Consider the following 15000-nt stretch of genomic DNA (forward strand, 5'->3'; position numbering starts at 1 on the left):
ACACACCTGTGACATCAGTTGCATTCTATATGCAGCCAGTTGTGACGTTGCATAGCAACCATAAAAATATGCATTCTGCATAAGGAGCAGCCATCTGCGACACTGAAGGCAGAGTAACTATATTGTGTTCAGCAGGGGGATGAGAATTAGAATTGTGCCAGTAAAAAATAAACACACACAAACACACACTCACACACAAACACAAACACTCACACTCACACACACACACACACACACACACACAAACAAACACACATACAATATACATACACACACACACACACACACACACACACACACTCACACACACACACACACACTCACATACAAACACACACACACACAAACAAACACACACACACACAAACACACACACACACACACACACACACACACACACACACTCACACACACACACTATACATACACACACACAAACACACACACACACACACACTCACACACACTATACATACACACACTCACACACACACACTCACACACACACACAAACACACACACACACACACTCACACACACTATACATACACACACTCACACACACACACTCACACACACTATACATACATACACACAAACACACACACTCACAGACACACTCCACACAAACACACACACACAAACAAACACACAAACACACACACACAAACATTCACACACTATACATACACACACACATTATACATACACACACACAAACACTCACACACATACTCACTCACACACTCACACACACACACACACAAACAAACACACGCACGTAAACACACACACACACACACACACACTCACACACACTATACATACACACACACAAACACACACACACACACTCACACACACACTTACAGACACTCACACATACACACAAACACACACACACTCACACACAAACACACACAAACAAACACACTCACACACACACACACACACACACACACACACACACACAAACAAACACACACACACACACACACACACACACACACACACACACACACACACACAAACAAACACACACTCACACAAACAAACACACAGACACACATACACAGTATACATACAGTATAAACAAGCATAAATGTCAAATTAACCAAAGTTCATAAACTTTCTTGGCTGAAATATTTTATTTTGTTAATACTTTTTCTTAAAGATGAGATAATTATGACAAAATCCAAAACATTAAATGCCATAGATAAATATTCACTAAGTAATATATAATTTTGTTAAGGGGGTCAAAATGACAAATTTCCATCACGATATTGGAGCAAAACTACAGGTCAAATAAATAACCGTAGAAAGGTGTCGGCATCATGATTTTTGTTCTCCACAGAGATTGGGAGATCTATTATTAAAACCAGTTGACTCCAGCACCTCTTGTTGCATTATATCCCAATGGCGAGAGTCCAAACATGGGGAAAAGCACTATTCAGTGTTGTTTTTCCAAAGTTGGAGTGCCTATAACTCCAGAAGTATTAAAGATATCTCAATATCCTTTTAGATGCTGCTTCAGAACATCCTTTACATTTAATCTGTCCATTTTTAAGGCCCTATATGGTTAACTCCCAGAGATATGTGGCCCTCAATGTGGCTCTATCGAAAAACAAAACATTGATTTGATCCATTTTCAATGGTCGAAAACCAAATGAGGGTCTCATATTATGAAGTTAGATTTTCTTATCCAACAAAACAAAGATCTGAACTACAAATAATGTTGAAACTAGAAGTTTAAGTTTATTTATCTCGATTTTCGAGAGTCCAAAAATACACAAAATAAGCAACACTTGGCTCTTCAGTTCACTTTACCTGCGTTTAGAGGAACTAATGTATCGTGCAATAAACTGTAGGTTGAAGCCGAGGCGAGCGTTACCTGCTGCAATAAATGACTGTCTAATCAAGCAGCTGGCATTTGCCCGGCTCGCCCACACATGTGTAAGTTTGATAATAATGAACCTTAATGGACGAGACGGCGCGGGCATCTGTGTGAGCCGCACCGTGAGTGATGTGTGCTCTGGAGCGCGTGTTCTGTGTGATACGCTTCATCATTAGAAAAGAGTCGCCACCAGCAGCTGAGAACGCCATTTGTATTCTGTATCTCATGCCATTTCTCTCGCTGGCTCTTCCCATTATCCCCATCAGCCAATGAGGAGCTCAATCCAACAAGTATAGAATTCAACTCATCTGTGGTGAATACAGACTATTTTACAATGAGATGAAGTGACTTTCATGTGTAATTAATTCATTAGATCAACCAAAATGTATTTTATATATGAATCGTTTTGTGTTTTATTTCAGCAAACATATCTGTTATATTTACTGCTTCCATGATATACAATTACTCGTATTTTGCTAAAAGATTTTGGCTGACACTGTGACAACAATCATGAGCGATGACCGGCGACCAGTCCCGCTGAAGAGATGGAGATGCTCAGACACTTTACAAATCTACAGTTTTGTTGAGGTAATAAACATTATGCTACAAATGTTGTTAACTGATTTTTAATGGTTTTGAACCCAGAATATTCTTTAAAAAGGTATTACTAGGTCTGTACTGGTAATGTGGCATATCGGGCACATTCCCGGTGGGCCGACGCACATCGGGAGAAACCCGGCAGGCCGGTGGGTTGTCCAAGAAATGGTCAGAATGGGCCACTTATGGCTCAACCCCCCCCCCACCCACTCTGCTCAACTACTAATGGCACAACCCAAAACCCCCCCCCCCCCAACAATTTATGGCTCAACCCCCCCCAAAACCACTTATGGCTCAAAAACACCCCCCCCTCACCCACCCAAACAACCCCCCCCCAAAAAACAATTTATGGCGCCAACTCCCATAAACCCACCCCAACATCTCATGGCTCAAACCCCCCACTTCGCTCAACAACTCATGTCTCAAAACCCCCCCAACAACTTATGGGTCAAACCCCCCAACAACAAGTTATGGCGCCAACTCCCATAAACCCACCCCAACATCTCATGGCTCACCCCCCACTCCGTTCAACAACTCATGTCTCAAAACCCCCCAACAACAATTTATGAGCCAACTCCCATAAACCCACCCCAACATCTCATGGCTCAACCCCCCAACTCAACAACTCATGGCTCAAACCCCCCAACAACTTATGGGTCAAACCCCCCAACAACAATTTATGGCACCAACTCCCATAAACCCACCCCAACATCTCATGGCTCAACCCCCCACTCAACAACTCATGTCTCAAACCCCCCAACAACTTATGGGTCAACCCCCCAACAAAAATTTATAGCGCCAACTCCCGTAAACCCACCCCAACATCTCATGGCTCAACCCACCCCCACTCAACAACTCATGGCTCAACCCCCCACTCAACATCTCATGGCTGAAACCCCCACTCAACAACTCTATGGGTCAAACCCCCCAACAACAAGTTATGGCGCCAACTCCCATAAACCCACCCCAACAACTCATGGCTCAACCCCCCACTCAACAACTCATGTCTCAAACCCCCCAACAACTTATGGGTCAACCCCCCAACAACAATTTATGAGCCAACTCCCATAAACCCACCCCAACATCTCATGGCTCAACCCCCCACTCAACAACTCATGTCTCAAACCCCCCAACAACTTATGGGTCAAACCCCCAACAAGAATGTATGAGCCAACTCCCATAAACCCACCCCAACAACTCATGGCTCAACCCCCCACTCAACATCTCATGGCTCAACCCACCCCACTCAACAACTCATGGCTCAACCCCCACTCAACATCTCATGGCTCAACCCCCACTCAACAACTCATGGCTCAACCGCCACTCAACAACTCATGGCTCAAGCCACCCCCACTCAACATCTGATGGCTCAACCCCCACTCAACATCTCATGGCTCAACCCCCACTCAACAACTCATGGCTCAACCCCCACTCAACATCTCATGGCTCAACCCCGCACTCAACAACTCATGGCTCAAAACCCCCAACAACTTATGGGTCAAACCCCCAACAAGAAGTTATGGCACCAACTGTCCATAAACCCACCCCAACATCTCATGGCTCAACCCCCACTCAATTCAACAACTCATGTCTCAAACCCCCCAACAACAATTTATGGCTCAACTCCCATAAACCCACCCCAACATCTCATGGCTCAACCCCTCCCCCACTCAACAACTCATGGCTCAAACCCCCCAACAACTTATGGGTCAACCACCCCAACAACAAGTTATGGCGCCAACTCCCATAAACCCACCCCAACATCTCATGACTCAACCCCCCACTCAACAACTCATGGCTCAAACCCCCCAACAACTTATGGGTCAACCCCCCAACAACAAGTTATGGCGCCAACTCCCATAAACCCACCCCAACATCTCATGACTCAACCCCCTCCACTCAACAACTCATGACTCAAAACCCCACCAAACAACTGATTGCTCAGATGCCCCCCTCCCCCCCACTCAACAATTTATGACTCAACCACCCCTCCCCCTCCGCTCAGCAACTAATGGCTCAAACCCCCCCAAAAACAACTTTTGGGGCAGTTGCTATGTAAAATCTCGGGCCGATCTCTCTTCCCAGTCCAGCTACTGATGGCTGACCAGCATCATTCTGCTTCATTTGTTTGATTACACCAAAACATGTAGGCATAGTGCGCAAAAGCCTACAAATCTGTGAGGTGTGTCAGCCCTTTTCTGACTGATTATTGATTGGACTCTCTCTCCATGAGGAAGTGGACAGTAATTATTATCAGCCTCCTCATTAAGAGAAAGACTCGTCACAGTGAGCAAGATTTTTCAGGTGGCTGTAGCTCATCTTCCAGGAATAATGGAGGTGAGAATGGCTTCTATCCGGCTTTACGCCTCAGATATGAGCACAGGTCGGTGAATACAGGAGTCATAGACACCAGCGGTCGCATCTCTGCGGCGCTTCAATTCGGATCGATGCGTCCACGTGGGCGGCATGTTGGAGGAGGATGATGGGGGTTGGGATGGAAGGAGATGATTTTAAGTGCATGGCTGGCATAAAAATGGCTTTCTTGATTCCACGCAAGAGCAATAAACCACATCCGTTTGAAATTCCATTAGCAGCCGATGCGCTCTTGCCCCCCTCCCCCCATACTCAATCAGGGAGCTTCAGTCGACACACGTGTGCCTCTGCATGTTAATCGAGCTCTCGCTGCTGAAGTCGCACAGCATCACAAGGGCCCACCGGAATGCAAATGGCCATCACTTCTGGGGTCGGTCACACAAATCCCAGTGTTTCTAATTCTAAGTGAGACTCTGAAACAGCTGCGGTCTCCAAGCACTCTCTCTTTTTCCTCACAGTCGCTCATGCTTCCATGTGAAATCTGTTCCCTAGACTTGGAGAGCCATAACAGCCACAGGCCAGAATTGCAGTGACACCTTTTAATCTAGACTGATCCAACAAGAGCTCCCGTTTTAATCAGCCTCCCTCTGTTGCAGGAGCAAAGGTGAGCGGTGACAAACACGCCTGCCTAGTTCTAGCTACAACCTCCAGGGAGATGCGAGACAGAGTGAGGGAGAGACAGAACGAGAGAGAGAGAGAGAGAGAGAGAGGAAGAGAGAGAGAGCAGCTGCAGCAGTTCGGTAAAGGAAGTAGGGAGTTGTTTGATGTCTGCTTTGATCTATTGCTCTCCTTAAGCACCGTGCATTTTGGATGTCCAATACACCCGATTCAACTGATAAGCTTGTTACTGGAGGCTCAATCATCTGAACTGGGTGTGTAAAATAAGTGGGTCCCCAGAACTACAATTGAGAAAACTGTCCTGAAGCACCTCAGACCCAAAACATATTCTACACAAGCTGGTAAACCAAAGCCACAACCATCACCCTTACAAAAATCGAGAGTTCATGGCAAATTCGACACTGATCACTGACAAACTTGCAGCAAATTCCCCATTGTTGCCAAAGGTTTGCCGGAAGCTCACCACTACCGTTGAAGAGCTGCAAACCTCTGGCAAACATTTACAGCGAGTTAAAAGCTAATTTGCACGTGAAAATAACAAGCTGCAAATTTGTGGCCTTTTGTAACCAATCGAAAAGGAAGCGTCTTTCCACAAAAGTCAGATTTGAGGTCGATCAACATGGGTCTTTCAATTATTTATTTAACCTTTAGTCCCTCCAATGTTGAATAATTGGAGGGACTAAAAGTTTTTTATATAAGTGGTCAGATATTTCAGAAAAACAACCACACATCAGATCTGCAAGACGAGGCAGTCTTGGGCTGATTGCAAACAAACTCTGGAGCGGTTCCCTTGCAGTGAGGATGCAATCCGACCCAACAGACCAACGAACCAATAATAATGCTATACAAATGAGCATGAGCTCATGAGCATCCCCGATGGATCTGCCAAGAAGATATCTGTAGGTCAGCACATCACATGTAACTAATAATCAAAACGTGGATATAGCTTTTTTGGCGACCATATTAAATATAATTGTACATCTAAAATAGGAGTTCCTGAGGTAATTTTAGAACAATTCCTTTTCTATTATGACAGCAGCAGAACAGACACAGGAAGGACGATGTCAGCAACTTTATGACAGATAAAAATGATCCTTACGTGGCTTCATTCTTTCTAGTGTTTGTATGTGTGTGCTTGTGTGTGCGTTTGTTACCTGTGGGAGCGGAATTCAAACCGGCGATCCCTGGCATGGGAGTTGGACGCATTAGCAAGGAGGCTATAAAAGGCATGGCCCCTAGCCTTGATTGCTAATGCATCATTTAAAGCCAGGAGTGTGAAGTTTACACACTGCAGAGCTATCACGTACCAGCTAGCTACCATTACATTCACCCCCTAAACATCACGGCACCAGTGGTACCAGTCCTACTTGACCTGCCCCAAGCACGCTAGCAAGGAGGCTATAAAAGGCATGGCCCCTAGCCTCGTTGCTAGTGCATCTCTTAAGGTCAGGAGAGTGGGGTTTACACACTGCACAGCTATCACATATCAGCTAGCTACTATTACACTCACCCCCCTAAACATCACGGCACCAGTGGTACCGGTCCTACTTGACATGCCCCGAGCAGGATTCAAACTGTCGATCGTACCAGCTGGCTACCGTTAAACGTGCCTGAGAGGATAAAAACGAATACAAATAACAGACATCAGTTTTATAACTCATATCCATCTGGCTGACGGATAATGTTTACTTGCAGCGCAACCTCTGACTGGAACAAGCATTCTGTGACCTTAACCACACTGGAGAAATGTTATAAAACCATGATAACATCCTGATCAATGAGGAGACATGTGACTTATTAACACAGTTTTGGTCCATTTATAAATGTTGCCTTGTGAAAGCGAACCGAACCAAGACTAAAAATGAGCTACAGGTCTGAAAACACCCTCAGTGTCTGGATTAGCTTTAGCTTTTGGTATTTTGCTTTCCTGGAATCAATGGCCCCCACCTCAGGGGCTGAACGTTAATTCATAATGGATTAGAGGGCCACTTCGATATGTGCGGAATCTATAAAATAACTGTAAGGGAATGGAAATACATGCTAAGAGGATTTCACAGCTGATCGACAGGTATCCACACACCAATACTGCACATGGTCATATCTCAAACTCTGAACTGCTGTTCCATATGGGAATAGCTCGTGTAAGAACAGAGTCCTGTCTAGTTTAGCTGTATTCACAGCCTCATCCAGGTATCGGCATTATGTCAAGTGCGCAGAAGGGCTTTGCAGCGACTATTTGATTAAAGGTGAAGTCTGCTCTATCTGTCCGGCTGAATGAATGGATGTTGCTGCTGGCCTTTAGTTAACCGGCAGCCAGAGGTGTGTGTTTTTCCCCATGGCACATTCGGGAGGACATAAAACTGTCATCTCAGAATGAATGGTGTGTGAAATGACCCCTTCGAGTGATCACTGATGTGTGCCAATGGGTTTGCCGCTCTCTTTTCATCCGATTTGCTCCAGTTGAATCGTCTGCTACACAAGTCTTAGATTGAGAACTGTCTTTTCGTGGACCATTCAGTTTTCTTGCGGTGCATTCCACAATATTACACACTACATGAATGGATGCAAATACTTAGATGGCCGAGATGGTTACGTTACTGATGCCCGCCTTCAATACTCCAGGGAAGTGCCAACTTATGATAATTGCAGAGCAAAGTGATATTGGTGTTCTTGCTGGACAATTTCATATTTTGATTTCACGGATATAAAGAAAGCTTTAAGCTTGTATAACTAAATTAAGAGCTTCATTTTATTATTGTGGTGCTGCTACAGAGAATGATGTCAAGTCTTATTATCTGACAAGCTTTTAAACTACTCTTTATCATCAGTACACAAAACGTGAACAAAATAAACTGTGTATTTAATTGTGTATGTTGACTGTACAATGTTATTATGATAAATACCAATTACCTTTCGTCATGAGTCAAGGCTTATAGAAAATCTAGAGATTTCTGCTGGTAATTATGACATTGTGGTGGCAAATGCGATCACATTCTGGCATGGCATAAATTCAGCATGTCATACCACCAGCCCCAGTTATTTAGAGATTGAAATAAGCTTTCCGTGAGTAACAAAAGATGATCATTTGTGACAGGCACATGTAGAGATGTCAAGTCAGTTTTATTTGTATAGCTCTTTTCACAACACACATCTTTTCAAAGGAGCTTTACAGAAAATGAAACTGTAATATCTATAAATATTACAAAATATGTTCCCCTAAACCAGACTCACTGTGGGGGCCAGTTCCCCTCTGACTCACCCCACCCTAACCCTAAACCAGACTCACTGTGGGGGCCAGTTCCCCTCTGACTAACCCCACCCTAACCCTAAACCAGACTCACTGTGGGGGCCAGTTCCCCTCTGACTAACCCCAACCTAACCCTAAACCAGACTCACTGTGGGGGCCAGTTACCCTCTGACTAACCCCACCCTAACCCTAAACCAGACTCCCTGTGGGGGCCAGTTCCCCTCTGACTCACCCCACCCTGACCCTAAACCAAACTCACTGTGGGGGCCAGTTCCCCTCTGACTAACCCCACCCTGACCCTAAACCAAACTCACTGTGGGGGCCAGTTCCCCTCTGACTAACCCCACCCTGACCCTAAACCAGACTCACTGTGGGGGCCAGTCCCCCTCTGACTAACCCCACCCTGACCCTAAACCAGAATCACTGTGGGGGCCAGTTCCCCTCTGACTAACCCCACCCTAACCCTAAACCAGACTCACTGTGGGGACCAGTTCCCCTCTGACTAACCCCACCCTAACCCTAAACCAGACTCACTGTGGGGGCCAGTTCCCCTCTGACTAACCCCAACCTAACCCTAAACCAGACTCACTGTGGGGGCCAGTTCCCCTCTGACTAACCCCACCCTAACCCTAAACCAGACTCGCTGTAGGGGCCAGTTCCACTCTGACTAACCCCACCCTAACCCTAAACCAGACTCGCTGTGGGGGCCAGTTCCCCTCTGGCTAACCCCACCCTAACCCTAAACCAGACTCGCTGTGTGGGCCAGTTCCCCTCTGACTAACCCCACCCTAACCCTAAACCAGACTCACTGTGGGGGCCAGTTCCCCTCTGACTAACCCCACCCTAACCCTAAACCAGACTCGCTGTAGGGGCCAGTTCCCCTCTGACTAACCCCACCCTAACCCTAAACCAGACTCGCTGTGTGGGCCAGTTCCTCTCTGACTAACCCCAACATAACCCTAAACCAGACTCACTGTGTGGGCCAGTTCCACTCTGACTAACCCCACCCTAACCCTAAACCAGACTCGCTGTGTGGGCCAGTTCCCCTCTGACTAACCCCACCCTAAGGGTCAGTGTTTAAACAAACTTTTTGTATGAACTGTAAGATTAATGATTAATCCTTGTTAATTGACTGATGAAGGGATTTGTTGGCAATTAATTGATAGTCTACGTATCCCATTTCAAGAGTCAAATTTTGTCAGGTTTAGAAGAAATATAAAGTTGTGTATCGTCGGCATAGCAGTGGAAACTTATTCCACGATTCCTGATAATATCTCCCAGGGGAAGCATATACATGGAGAAAAGCAGAAGCCCTAAAACTGATCCATGTGGCACTCCATATTTTACTTTTGTTTGGTTTGACAATTCGTCATTTACTCAGACAAAGTGGTAGTGATCTGCTAAATATGACCTAAACCATGCTAATGCAACTCCACAGATGCAACATAATTCTCCAGCCTATTGAAGAGAATGTCGTGATCTATCATGTCGAATGCAGCACTAAGATCTAAAAGCACTAGAAGAGAAATGCAGCCGCGATCAGATGATAAGAGTCATGTGTAACTCTGATAAGTGCAGTCTCTGTACTGTGATGAGGCCTAAATCCTGATTGAAATTCTTCATATATACTATTTCTCTGTAGAAATGAACATATTTGGGAGGATACTACCTTTTCTAGTATTTTTGACATAAACGGGAGATTTGAAATCGGTCTATAATTAGCAAGTTCTCCAGGATTATGTTGTGGCTTCTTAATAAGAGGTTTGATAACTGCCATTTTAAAGTTTCTTGGGACATGTCCTAAGCATAGCGAGGAGTTAATGATATTAAGAAGAGGTTCTGAGATTACAGGAGATACCTCTTTTAAGAGCTTAGATAGTATAGGATCTAACATACATGTTGTGGCTTTTTATTGTTTTTAGTTTTGTTAGCGCTTCTTGACCTATGACAGAGAAGGATTTCAGAATTTAAGTTGCTCATGAGGAAAATTACGACCGAGGTACTCTGACAGACAATTGCATAATTCCAATTTCATTTGTGATGATTTCTATTTTAATCTTTACTATTGTGCTGCAAGACATAACATGAGCGGATGCCATGACTTAACGCACATGTTGTTGTTGTTGTTGTTGTTATGGTAGTTCGTGAGGGTTTTGAATCAATGTGGTTCGATGTGGTTCCTGATCAGCAGATGTTTGAGATTGATGCAATAATTCATCATGCAATAATTGGCTCAATGTCCAGGAGTTAAGCCCCTTTACTGAATTTGTCCTCGCTGGGATGTAAAGTTTTTTAGTACTCCAAGATCTGCTAGACAGGGAAGGGGAAAAGCATGTGTTTTAAAAAAAAAACAATTTAAAGGCAGTCTAGTGCAGACTGGGAGCTATAAATTACTGTATTATTACTGTATATTAACTATAATATACAATTACTGAGGCTTGATGCATATAGATCTGTTCTGTGTGCCTTGATATATAGATTGATTTCGTTGTGTCGTTTTCAGAATTGTGTTCCCATGTGTGACAATATCTTAATTCTTGGTGATTTTAACATACATGTGTGCTGCCCTGCTAAACCCAAGGCTTTTGAACTCTTTTACATTTACATTTATGCATTTGGCAGACGCTTTTATCCAAAGTGACTTACAGTGCACTTATTACAGGGACAATCCCCCTGGAGCAACCTGGAGTTAAGTGTCTTACTCAAGGACACGATGGTGGTGACTGTGGGGATCAAACCAGCAACCTTCTGAGTACCAATGTATTTATACAGAGCACTTATAACAGGGACAATCCCCGGAGCAACCTGGAGTTAAGTGTCTTACTCAAGGACACAATGGTGGTGGCTGTGGGGATCAAACCAGCAACCTTCTGAGTACCAGCTATGTGCTTTATTCCACTACCCCACCACCACTATTTCACTGCATTTAGATTATTGCAATATTCTTTATGCATGGACCAATCAAGCTTTGATTGCAAGGTTGCATTTGGTTCAGAATGCGGCGGCCAGGCTGCGAAAAAATGGGACCACATCATCCTAATACTGGCCTCTCTTCGCTGGCTGCCGGTTAAGTTCAAGATTAAATATAAGACTATATTGTATGTTTGTAAGGATGTGATTGGTCTAGCTCCAGCTTATGTTTCTGATCTGATTGTTCCTTTATCGGTCGTCTGGATTGTTAAGATCAGAGACCAAAGCGCTTCTTACCATTCCAAGGTCACCTTGAAGCTTAAAGGTGATCGAGCCTTTTCTGTCACAGGTCCAAGGCTGTGGAATGGTTTGCCAATTGCAATTAGAGCCACTTCGACCGTAGACACCTTTAAAGCTCGTTTAAAGATTTATTTGCTTTCTTTGGCCTTTCATTAAGATGGCTGGATGTGACGTGTTCAAGCATGTTATATGTATTTTAACATTTACTGTTACATAAACCAATCAATCAATAAGTAGGGTGTGCTATATTTTGTCAAATAATTACACAACCACGCAGCGCATGTACACATGTTTAGAGATGCCCGAGAGGGTAATAAACTGATTTAAAGTGACAGTAACAACATCTGTACACACGTGCCCACAGGACAAACATATGCCACCATATTCCCACCATTATCACATTCAACGTGACATTCCGTCTTCAAAAGGACTAAATGCCACTTAATAACTCACAAAGTTTCAAGTGTGTATACATTTAAACATGAACCTCCATAGTCCTTAATGCAACCGCTTTTAGAGAAATGTCCATTTGTTTCCATGGAAACGTAAAGCCTGGACTCACATCTCAGACATCTCATTTGTATAAATGTATCCGAGCACTCTATATTTGTCCTATAGTCTTCATTAGCGACCATCTGTAATATGAATGACGGTGTTCTCCTCGCAGAGGAAAGGTCTTCTGCACGCTAGTTTACATAAACATGCATAATTAAGTAGTTTTGCTGATCTGGGGAAATGTACATGGTAATTTATGAAATAAAGTCCCTGAAAAGCACATTTACAGCAGATGGAGATATTATTGAAATGTAATTGGCCATAACAGCATTATAGATAAAGGTTGAGGACACGCAAACACCCTTTGCTGTAGGATTCAGTGCGTTTCAAGGGCTGAGTTTCTGTTCAACTTCAGCTGCCATCAGAATTTATAAATAGTGTCGACTCATCCATTAAAACGGCACTTTACTGAAATATACTCAACATGACACAGAAGCAATGCAGCTTCTGAACTCTACTGGAATAAACTGTGATAATTATTCCTTGGAGAGGTATTTAATAAAACACTTAACCAGCATGCAACTCCAATGCTGGTCTAGGCAGGTTTAGTGTTGGTCTGGCCACAAATGTCCATGAAATATTGATCAATAATATCCAACCAAAAGTTCAGTTTCAGCTGCAGATGATGTTTGGATCACTCCACATATTAATTCACAATTCATAATGTATCATTTTATTTGAACAAGTGAGCATCCTATAGCTCTCCTATAACTGATCTGAGACCAGTGCAGACAGACAGCACACTGGAGGTTAAGTCATGCACTAAATAGGGAGCATCCTATAGCTCTCCTATAACTGTTCTGAGACCAGTGCAGACAGACAGCACACTGGAGGTTAAGTCATACATTAAATAGGGAGCAAGGGAGCATCCTATAGCTCTCCTATAACTGTTCTGAGACCAGTGCAGACAGACAGCACACTGGAGGTTAAGTCATGCACTAAATAGGGAGCATCCTATAGCTCTCCTATAACTGTTCTGAGACCAGTGCAGACAGACAGCACACTGGAGGTTAAGTCATACATTAAATAGGGAGCAAGGGAGCATCCTATAGCTCTCCTATAACTGTTCTGAGACCAGTGCAGACAGACAGCACACTGGAGGTTAAGTCATGCACTAAATAGGGAGCAAGGGAGCATCCTATAGCTCTCCTATAACTGTTCTGAGACCAGTGCAGACAGACAGCACACTGGAGGTTAAGTCATACATTAAATAGGGAGCAAGGGAGCATAATATAGCTCTCCTATAACTGTTCTGAGACCAGTGCAGACAGACAGCACACTGGAGGTTAAGTCATACATTAAATAGGGAGCAAGGGAGCATAATATAGCTCTCCTATAACTGTTCTGAGACCAGTGCAGACAGACAGCACACTGGAGGTTAAGTCATGCACTAAATAGGGAGCAAGGGAGCATCCAATATCTCTCTATAACTGTTCTGAGACCAGTGCAGACAGACAGCACACTGAAGGTTAAGTCATGCACTAAACAGGGAGCAAGGGAGCATCCTATATCTCTCCTATAACTGTTCTGAGACCAGTGCAGACAGACAGCACACTGGAGGTTAAGTCATGCACTAAATAGGGAGCAGGGGAGCATCCTATAGCTCTCCTATAACTGTTCTGAGACCAGTGCAGACAGACAGCACACTGGAGGTTAAGTCATACACTAAATAGGGAGCAAGGGAGCATCCTATAACTCTCCTATAACTGTTCTGAGACCAGTGCAGACAGACAGCACACTGGAGGTTAAGTCATGCACTAAATAGGGAGCAAGGGAGCATCCTATAGCTCTCCTATAACTGTTCTGAGACCAGTGCAGACAGACAGCACACTGGAGGTTAAGTCATACATTAAATAGGGAGCAAGGGAGCATAATATAGCTCTCCTATAACTGTTCTGAGACCAGCGCAGACAGACAGCACACTGGAGGTTAAGTCATGCACTAAATAGGGAGCAAGGGTGCATCCTATAGCTCTCCTATAACTGTTCTGAGACCAATGCAGACAGACAGCACACTGGAGGTTAAGTCATGCACTAAATAGGGAGCAAGGGAGCATCCAATATCTCTCTATAACTGTTCTGAGACCAGTGCAGACAGACAGCACACTGGAGGTTAAGTCATGCACTAAACAGGGAGCAAGGGACCATCCTATATCTCTCCTATAACTGTTCTGAGACCAGTGCAGACAGACAGCACACTGGAGGTTAAGTCATGCACTAAATAGGGAGCAAGGGAGCATCCTATAGCTCTCTATAACTGTTCTGAGACCAGTGCAGACAGACAGCACACTGGAGGTTAAGTCATGCACTAAATAGGGAGCAAGGGAGCATCCAATATCTCTCTATAACTGTTCTGAGACCAGTGCAGACAGACAGCACACTGGAGGTTAAGTCATGCACTAAATAGGGAGCAAGGGAGCATCCTATAGCTCTCCTATAACTGTTCTGAGACCAGTGCAGACAGACAGCACACTGGAGGTTAAGTCATGCACTAAATAGGGAGCAAG

At 44.2% G+C, this 15000-nt stretch overlaps 1 protein-coding gene and 1 long non-coding RNA gene across 2 annotated transcripts in view; one reads left to right on the forward strand and one right to left on the reverse strand.

Moving 5' to 3' along the window:
* dcc (DCC netrin 1 receptor) overlaps window positions 1-15000 on the reverse strand; it is a 368503-nt gene that overhangs the window by 290731 nt on the left and 62772 nt on the right. The gene's annotated exons all lie outside the window — the stretch shown is intronic.
* LOC127625758 (uncharacterized) overlaps window positions 1-15000 on the forward strand; it is a 49166-nt gene that overhangs the window by 33524 nt on the left and 642 nt on the right. The window contains exon 3 of the long non-coding RNA XR_007968361.1: window positions 14880-15000. This exon is cut by the window's right edge and continues 236 nt beyond it. This is a non-coding gene — a long non-coding RNA (uncharacterized LOC127625758). The remainder of the gene's footprint in view (window positions 1-14879) is intronic.

This window comes from Xyrauchen texanus, chromosome 3 (assembly GCF_025860055.1).
Source record: "Xyrauchen texanus isolate HMW12.3.18 chromosome 3, RBS_HiC_50CHRs, whole genome shotgun sequence".
In the NCBI taxonomy this organism is placed as follows: Eukaryota; Metazoa; Chordata; class Actinopteri; order Cypriniformes; family Catostomidae; genus Xyrauchen; species Xyrauchen texanus.